This window comes from Cupressus sempervirens, chromosome 10, assembly GCF_028749045.1.
Source record: "Cupressus sempervirens isolate cs-2001-9-10 chromosome 10, ASM2874904v1, whole genome shotgun sequence".
In the NCBI taxonomy this organism is placed as follows: Eukaryota; Viridiplantae; Streptophyta; class Pinopsida; order Cupressales; family Cupressaceae; genus Cupressus; species Cupressus sempervirens.
The window spans coordinates 11026675-11037090 of record NC_143127.1 but is presented as its reverse complement, the minus strand read 5'-3'; positions in this window follow the sequence as shown (position 1 = coordinate 11037090).

Sequence of the window (10416 nt, the reverse complement as noted above, 5' to 3'; positions counted from 1 at the left end):
AAGATGGAAGGAACTTGCAAGATAAATGAATGACAATCAATATGTTGAAGAAAAGATTGAAGACCTTTTCCCATCAAGAAGTTCAGATGAAGCTAATGAGGCAATCAAAGAACTCCTAGCAAAGAATGGCTCTCTACAAGAAGAAGTAAGGAAACTCAAAAGAGAACAAGAAATACAATTAATTAGGCTATGTGAGATTTTGGAACAAAGGAATAAGGAAAATGAATACTTGGAGGCAAGAAACAATGAAGAACAAAATCAATCCAATCAACATGAAGACCTCATTGATCAAATCACTGGAGCAAATGAAGAAATTAGGATTCTCAAAGCATAGAATGAAAGAATAAGAAGTGATCTAAATTATGAAAGGGAAATTTATGAAAGAATAATGAGAGAACTGAGATGTGAAAAGAAAATTGTTGAAAAATTGAAGAATGACCTAAATGCTAAAAAAAAATCAATGAGAGAATGTTGAAATCATAAGAAGAAATGAATCAATTGAATCAACAAAATGAGTAGAATCTTCATAGGAAAAAAGGTAAAGTAGGACTTGGATATAATGAAGAATAAGGTGAATCTTCCAAGTAACGTGCAAAAAGGAATTTAAAACCCTCATGCAATCATTGTGGGAAACTTTTCATACATCAAACAAATGCTGGAGCAATGGAAAAGAAAAATTCAATGGAAAGTGCTACAATTGCAATCAGTATGGTCACAAAGCTAACGAATTCAAGGAGAAACCAAAATTTGAAGGTAAATGTCACAAATGAGTAAAGCATGGTCACAAGGCATCTCAATGTAGATCCAAATCATTCAATCTAGCTAAACAACTTGTAAAAGAAATATTTGGATGGGACCACAATACCTGGTGCAGATGTCATTATTGTGGAGAATATGGACACATTGGCATAAATTGTGCAAGGCATCATCTAAGAAAGAAGGATACTACTATAAGGTGTTACACATGCACTGAACTCGGTCATATAGCTAAAAATTGCATGAATATAGGCAAAGTTGAAGATGAAAAGAAAGCAAGGGCTGACAACATAAGGAAACAAATTAGGCAGCAATGGATTCCTAAATCTACTAAGGATACAAGCTCAAATCATGGAAGTGAAGTCACTCAAGAAGTGGGTGACTCCATCCCCTCAAACTAAATTCCTAAGAATGTATTGGAGCTCTACTCAGCAGGAAAATCATAAGTAGTTCCAAGAAATATGAGGAATGCAAATGATCCAATCAGTATTCCAAATACACTAGGATCACAAAAAGGTTATCTTTCGCCAAGTTGCATCAGACTTCACCAAGGAAATTTGGATGAAGACCTTACCGAGCAAGGTTGGGAATAAAAGAAATTACGTTTGTCTATTGAGTTAATACTCTTGCCAAGTTAGGTTAGTGGATGATAGTCTTTCATGCACTACGTCAGTCTGGTACCTAACATTAATGGCAAATTTTCATTAAAAAGGGCAAAATTAGACTTCATTTTTCACTATGTCTTCAATATTCTCAGAGCTAAGAGATTTCTAGGTGCACTCAAGAAATTTAAAGTGAATTTTTAGCTAAGGATTTTGTTTGAAATTTTTTCTCCACTTACCGAGTAGCAATGGCATCTAGAAGCACCAACAATAGAAGAAATTGGATCTCTTCCTCACACTCCACCACATACTATCACATCTATGGAGATAGCTTCTACTAGTGAGATTGTAAACACTATAGTCACATTAGTTGCTCAATCCTCACCAGCCTCCTCCCAGCTCCAAGTGTCTACAATGGAAGTGTCAAGCACTTCATCTATTGAGATGACTGTTACTTCTTTAGCTACTGAGTTAGCTCCCTCTACTCTTGCATCATCATCAGTAAGTCCATCAATAAGTTCTACAATTTTTTCTTCATCAATTCCAAATAGCTCTACAATTTTGTTTTCATCGGCATTGTTTGCATCTACATCGATTCCAGTTAGTTTGGACATTTCTATGGGTATTCTACAAAGTGTGGCACCATTTTTGGGAAGTGTTTCAATTTTTGACTCGGTTAATACTTCTATTGGTATTCAATCCTAAAGTCTTATCCCATTTTTCACTTCTAACCCTTCTATCTCCCCTATTATGTCTATTCCAAAGGTCAAACCAGTCATCACTAAAGTAAAAAAAGGCAACCATTGAAACTTCTGATCACTTAAAAGGAAATTGAAGAAGATATTGACTTAGACATAGAGATAATAATACTATGAGACTACTATTATTGAAGAAATGAGATTAGCTAGTCAACTCATAAAGAAGAAAGCTACGCAGAAGTAGTTAAGGTCTGAAAGGGATAAGGAGTACAAAATAATTGAAAATGCCAAGAATATAATCACAGAAGCTTTAGGTGTTGAAGTGGATTCCACTCAACATATTTTGATTCAATAAGAAGAGGCTGTACAGATATATAATGAGGACTTCTCTGGAAAAGAGAAGCTAATTGAAAAGGCTGAAAGGAAGTTTGACAACAAGGTGTTAGAGCATATTTCTCAGTAGATAGCAATCAAAAAAGTTGAGTTGTCCATATTTTTGGGTAATTTTGAAAATTCTTTTAATAATGTAGCATCACTTTTTGCCAAACTTTGTGATGTGTCCAATTTTACCAATGAAATAAAGGAGAAGCTAAATAAAATTGATGCTGACGTGAAATCTAGTGCATCAAAGTTGCAGGCTAACCCCTCTTCTATCTCCTCTCATCACACCAAGATGAAATATCTAGAAGAAGTGCAGGAAGAACTTCTAAGAGAAGAAGCAAGAATAAGAGAAAACTTGATTGATATTCAAAACATGATCTTGCCAATAATGGATACAATGTAGAAACATATTGCTCATTGTAAGACATTGGTCCAAGATCAGAACTTCTCAGTGGCTAATCACATGATCAAATTATCAGCAGAAGTTCAGATTGCTCTCTCCACCTATCAAATTTTGCAAGAGATTTGGGATACCTCATTTGCCCTCATTCTCAAGGTACATCAATAATGTCTATCTCATTTTGGTGTAACTATATAGATAGTATATGTAGCCCTTTAGCATTACTGTCAAAAGGGGAGGGAGATATCAGTATAAGCAAAAAGGGAAAATCTGTATAGAAGGAGAGATATCAATCTAAGTGAAAGGGGGAGATAGCACTCAATAGAGTCAGCATGTATATGTGTATATCTATGTACATAAGTATCTTTTTATATACATTATGTGTCATCAAGGACATATATGTAGGAATGTATATGCAATAGCTTTACAAAGATCAATTTTGAAAAACCAAAATTCAGTGAGTCAGTTTATGTACATATGTTTTGGCTTATAAGTGTTTTGTCACTAATGCCAAAGGGGGAGATTTTTGGCATTAAGTTAGTATTGCCATTAGTGACAACACTTATCCATATTAGTATAGATATCGAGCTCAGTACTCAATTTCCTACAATCATCGAGCATTCTAGTGTTAACCAAGCTTCGAAGTGTTTAGTAGTTTACACCAAGCAGATAGTGGCTACCAAGTGAATATAGGAAATGTGAAGACCAGTAGTGTCTACTAAGCTTCACAGTTTCTACCAAGCAGTAAGTTCGTGTCATGGAGATTCAATGTAAACTGAGTATTGAAAGAAGTAGTGTTTACGAAGTGAAGCAAGGTAAACTCAGTTTGCAGTATCTATTGAGTGACACTACATCTACCAAGTCACCAATGGTCACCAAGTTTAGAACTACATCAAGTACTTAGTATGGACTGAGCCTTAACTTCTATCCAGTGCATGATGATGATGAGTAATGTAGTGAACACTGAGTGTTAGAAGGTCATCGAGTCAATTCAGTGAACTTGAGTTATTTACTATTGGGCCAACTTTGTAATGTATTGTTCATTTGTATTTTGGCTAACCTTGTAGTTTTGTAAATTTTAAAGGTATATATGTAAGGTTTATTGTAAGATATCATTTGTATTCAAGTAATAAAGAAGTAATGTGAAATATTTTTGAGAAGTACATGCGAAGGAATTATCAGCAGTAGTTCAAGGAATACAACAAGGTCTATACAGAGGTAGAAAAGTTATATCCATCACATCAAGTGATCAGTGCATAAAGGATCTTATCAGCAATCAGTTGTAAGTAGATCCACTACTTCATCTTAATAGGTGAATCAATTTCTAAATCCTTTAACAAGGTAGACTTAGCAGTCTTTGTATAAACCTCTTAATCAAGTGCATACTTCATTGTATGTTTGTAAATCCTCTAACAAGGTGGACCTAGCAGTCCTTTGTGCTCCTAACATGGAAGATCACCAAAAGTGGTCAATATAAGCCTTAATAGGCCAACTTTATACTATAGTAGTAAATTTTTGTGGGTATCACTCTCACCCCAATTTTACTTTCTATGTGGAAGGTTTCTAGGTTACCAAAACATTGTGTTCTTTTGTGTGATGAATGTTTTATCTTTTAGTATTGATGTATGCAGTAGCATAGATGGATTTATGGTGAATATAAAATAAAGATTTAAAGTTCCTGATTCACCCCTCCCCTCTCAGTAACTTATCATATTTTGAATATTTCCAACAAAGAGCACCCAAAAGTAGTTTGACAAATTGATTTTGAGCAAAACCCTACTCTGAAAAAAAGGTATTTTATCATTTTCTACACAAAAATTCTTTGATAAATTTATTTTCGGTGTAATCATGGATATGTTACTTGTTCAAAATGTTGAGAATATTGAGAGAACCAAATTAAAGGTTGTTCCTGTGAAACCCCTAGAGGAAAACCCTAATTCAGCCTTATCAATTACTTTGGACAATGTATTTTTCTTGGAAGATGTAGGAAGCTACCTATGTAATAAGTTTGAAACTATTGGAAATGAAAGTATGAATAGAGATATGGAAATTGTTTTCAACCATGATATGACTACTAAGCCTAGATATGAGCATCTAAAAGACTTAGACTTAGTCAAATATCATTTCTACCATAAACTTGATATTGAAGAATGGACACAGATCATATTAAGCAGAATTCATAATGGAAAGATTTGGATAGGAGAAAATGTAGTTGATATCTCTGTCGACCTTATTCATGAGGTCACTAGTCTTAGAAAATAAGATAGTGTACCTATTGGTGAGAAACTAGTTAAGAAGAAGGTTTAAAAAATTGTACTAAGGAAATCTACAATGGTAAAGCAATGGTGATTAGCACCATTAGACAACATGATGTAAGATTCTTGAGTAGAACCATTACATATTCTCTATGTGCAAGTTCTAAGAGTGATGAGTTTGTTAGTAAGATTTATTATGTAGCTTATAAGATATTTTTTGAGAATGAACAAGTGAATTTGAGTCAAATTTTGAGAGTACAACTTATTGAAAACTTAGAGAAGATTAAGAGAACCAAGAATGGTGCATTCAAATTCCAATCTTTAATTAATCATATTTTCTTTCATGTACTTAGGAGATTTCCATTTTTATTAGTTACTGATATTATGAGTAGGGAAACATGTACTATGGAAAAGATAACAGATGTATGCAAAAGGCATCCAATAGAGAAAATCTTGGACAACAGAAATTTGATCATGAGAACATTTCAAAATGAGATAAAATAGAGATACAAAATTTCCCTTGCAATTGTTGACATATTAAAGAGTGAAATATGTTTTATTGTGGATACTGACTTAACCTATATTGAAGCAGTAGAACCTCGAGAAACATTTCTTAAGCCCTTAGGTTATCAATTGAGTGATGATATAGCTTATTAGTTATATTGATTTATTGTTGAAATTTGATATAGATCAAGCATCATACAAATTTGGAATGTATGAGGAAATAACCATGTTAGCCTACTAGGAATCATTAGAAAAGGAATCTAATAAAAAGATTGCAGCTATAATGAAGAAAGAATTATTGGAGGCAAGTATGTTAGAAGAAGAATCACAAGTAGTTAGACAAACTATCTCTAGAATGAAACAAACTAGTGAACAAGGTGTAATGTATATAACACCTTTGTTAGTTGGCCAAGCATCTGGTGTATCTATTGCAAAGACTCCTATAGAACAGAGCATTCCATATGTTGATGTATCAGCCAAGCAACCAAGTGAACCCAAGAGGAAGTTTGAAAGGCTAGTAGAGACTGTAGTGACTCTCATGTTTGTGGTTTGTACCTTGTTCTTTTTTATTTTAGAGATACTTGATACTCTTATTATATGTACCTTGAGATGATCCAAGGGTCAAATGTTATACTTTGATTTAGTATCATAGATGCTTTACTATTATGTTGTTTAGTTATCATATTTGCATGTTGATGTCATTTTGAGATGATAGTAGGTCTATGATGATATTTGATTATCTGGTATTTGGTCATATTTTCTGATTTTGTTATGTGATAGATTTTATGTTATGGTGATTTACTTTATTCTTACTTCACTATCCTTTATGCAAACATGAGTGATGTAAATGGATTAATTAGGTATTAATGCATTATTGCTTTGGCTATGATATTATATGCAATTACACTTGATCGTGTGTTTTAGTGTGCAAGATTTATATCACTGGCAGTGGACTATGGAGTTAGTGATTAAACTATTCATATTTTACCAATGCCATCCCTATATGGTTGACATATCCTTATTTAATTTTTTAAATTAAAAATTTTAGTGATTATTAAATTTGAACTCATCTATATTATGTGATTAGACCAGTGAGCTTGTCTATGCATTTAGAGGTTTGCATTGTTGCAAAAGTTGTTGAGGGCTTTTCTATGATTTTGGGTTTTTGAACTTATTGAATTTAATTTCTAACATCTTTGCCTTAGGTGAATTCTCATTATGATGAATAAGTTGTTTTTGTTTGGGTTGATTCGAAGTCTAGCTAGTCTAACTAGCTATTTTACCTAATCAACTATTCACTCGAAAAGTCAATAAGTATTGAAAAAGGGAATTATTTTCTAACTTTTCAATTTTGCAATTTAGAAATTAGAGAGCTTTTCTGAAATCCTCTTTCTGAAGGATTGGTTTTCTACTCATTCTAAGAGCTATAAGTGTGGGATCTTTATGAGGTCGGTCTCACTGGATCTGGCTTAGAGAGACCTTGCTTTGCCATCACTTTCAAAAGTATCAATGGGTTATTTATTTTATCAGGTTGATTTCAGTTTTTGCCCCTTTTGCTGTCAAGTATGGCTTTCCCATTTTCTTCTTATAGATTTTGTTTCTAGTGGAATTTTTTAGGAGGCTAAGAACTAGTATTCCCCTAGGTTTTTGTTTGTCGGTTCTACCTGGTTGGTTGGGTATAAACATTTTCCCTATTTTTGGGATGGGGGTTTGGGGTTTTGCACTGTTATGCTGGTCATTTTCTCATATAGTGTTTGAACCCAAATATTATTGGATTTTTGGGGTTTTTATACCCAAAGGCCAAATGGGTTTTAATTTCAAAGTTTTCCTGTTTTTGGGGTTTTTACCTCATTTTGCATGCCACCCTATTTTATTGGGTTTTCTTGGCTTGAGTTTGGTCATGGAATTGGATCATCCATTTGGATAATAGTCGAACCTTTATTGCACTTTTATGTTGCATTGGGATGTGTGTCACATCGATCCTCTCAAGTATGTTTTTAGTTGACTGACTTTCTATATTTTGTTCTCATCCAATCCTTGTGTTATGATCTGTGTGATGGTGGTGCGCCACACATGAGTACATGCATGTACAATTTTTGGGTGACTTGCAAGGCCTAATCTTTTTTGGTACATCCAAAAGTTATGATCATTGGGGTTGGGTTGGAAATTTTCCTGGCTACAAGCACTTATCATTGGATGAGCATGGGTAGGGTAGGGTAGCATATGGAGGGGGCTTCTATCTCGCAACCTAGTAATCATGGTGCCATAGGTTGGAAAAGGGAGTTTTAATTAAGTGATAACTAAATAAAACACTAGATGGTAATAAAACTTAAGATAATGAAAAATGTTCTATGATTGAGCCTTCTGTTGAGGGAATTGAATCCACATGATCCAAGCCTAGGCTTGTCAATACCAAGTGACTCTTCATAATGTTAGCCCCTACTTAATAGCCCATTGAGTGTCTAACCAGGACCTATAGTTTATGCATTATCTATATTCTTGGTTTTAGTCATCATATTGTTTGGCATGAGTGTTAGCCATGGACATTTTTTTTATGTGTGTTTGATGGGGAGGCTAAGATAGACTAGCTAGTTTATGCCACTAATTCACAACTAGGATCTTGGTGTTCTTTTAACACCTAAGTTGGTCTATAGTATTTCCTTCTACTTAGAGAATCCCCTAACCTGCCCTAACCTTCCCACTAGGTTAACTGACCAAATCTTGCATCATGGCTCCCTTGTTCTTTAGGAATTCAATTCCTCCAAAGGGTTCCACAGCACTCCCTAGACCAAACAAGATTTCCATGAGATTTAAGGTGTTATTGTAACACTTTTAGCATATATAAACTGATGGTAGCAATGGTTCACACCCAATTACTTAGTTTCTTCACAATAGGACTACTAGAAGAGCCCCTAATTAGGCCTACACCTAGATTTATAGGGCTTATATCTACTTTCCCTAAAAGATTCAACACACCTATCCTAAAGAACATCTACTACAATAGACCCATTCTCAAGGATTTTTAGGGTCCTAGGCTTCCAAAAGGTCATACAACAATAATGGTGAAAATGAGGGTTTTGGAAGGTTTCAAGGGTTGCCTATTGTCCCCACTTTTTGGACACCTTCCTCAACTCAAAAAAACTTCTCCTCTTCAAGATGACACCTTCACATATTCCTCTTCATTTCCTCAAAAGGGAAATTCATGATCTTTCTTTCTTTGCTCTTGAGAACTCTTTCTTTGTTGTTTTCTCCTAGCCAAGGATTGCCTAGCTTGCCTAGGGCTTTGTCAAAGAATTACCTACACTTGTTTTGTATTGGAAATCTAATTGAAAAGATCATTTTTGAAGAAGGAAAATTGTCTACAAAGAGGGAGATTGTTGATAAAGAATATTTTCAATCATTGTTTTGTCATTGATGTCAAACCTACTATTTGTTGGAATGACAATTGCTTATAAGATCCAAGTACTATTACTTAGTTGATTGATGAAGAGGATTTAATCAACAAGATGTAACAAAAGCACCTAAGGAAAGGTTGAATTATGGTTTTTTAATGAAGTATAAGGATCAGTTAAGACAATGATAAAATGATGTAGTAATAATACACTTGAAGATATAGAGGTTTTCCACATTTAGAAACTTTAGAAGTATAAGTTGTAACAAGGTTGTCTGCAAAGCTTGACTAAGTTCAGTAGTGAGTGCTGAGAAAGCTAGTTCACACCAAGAAAAATTTTAGGTAGTGCTGAGTAAATGAAAAATCTAGTGTGTGCCAAGTGATACAGAAGGAGCCAAGAAAAAATAGGTGTCAAGCAAGTCATAGGTGTCGAGCATCAGAAAAACTTAATGGATGCCGAGTGAATCCATAGTAGGTGTCGAGTATCAATAAAATGTAGTTGGTGTTGAGTAACATAGTATGTGTCAAGGACCAGAATTTCAATAGTGCCAAGTTGCTACATTATTTGAAAAGTCAAAAAATTTCCAAATCTGAGCTAACAAGTTTGTTACCTTGAATTTTTTGAACTAGATGGAGGATAAGAATGATGAGCTGGTGGCACAGAATTTTAGGTAAATCATTTTTGGGAAAATTTAGGAGGATTCTTCATGATGTTTCTAGAAGGAATAAGATATGGGGTAGATTCATTAAATCCTACCTAATCCATTTGATCTAAAATTAAAAGCGAGAAGATTTGAGAGGGAAAAGTATTCTAGACTTTCACAAGCCAAGAAGAAAGAGTGGTTGGGGTGCCAAGTTGCAAAGTTGCTGAAGTATATCAAGGAGAAGGCATTGAGAAGGAAGAATAGAGCATAGAGGCTCTACTTCAATAAATGGCTATATAGGAGATTGCACTGGTACATCAAGCATGGAGACTCAAGGAGGCAAAGCTTGAAAGGAGGACAAGTTGTCAAAGCTGCAGAGACTGAAAGCCAAGCAATTTTGTGAGCTAAAGAAGATTTGATATCTACAAGTTGTGAGTTGTATTAGGTCAAAAGCCCTTGTTGTTACTATCTAACAATTGTATCAGTTAGGGTAAAATCCTATGGACTTAGGTTGGTTTAACAGCCATTTGTAAATCCTTTAACAGGGTGGCATTCCAAGTGAATATTCTAAAGTCCTCTAACTAGGCCCACTTCTAACAGGGTGCTTAAATCCTTTAACCAAGTCACATTTAGTAGTGTTTTGTAGCCTTTAACAAGGAAAGCCTTTCACAAGGCATCACTTTAGAAGAGTGAGAAATGAGTAGCATGTTACTGGTGGTTTTTCCTAAATTGGGTTTCCACATAAATCATTGTGTTATGTGTTGATCTTTCATGTGTTATTCTTG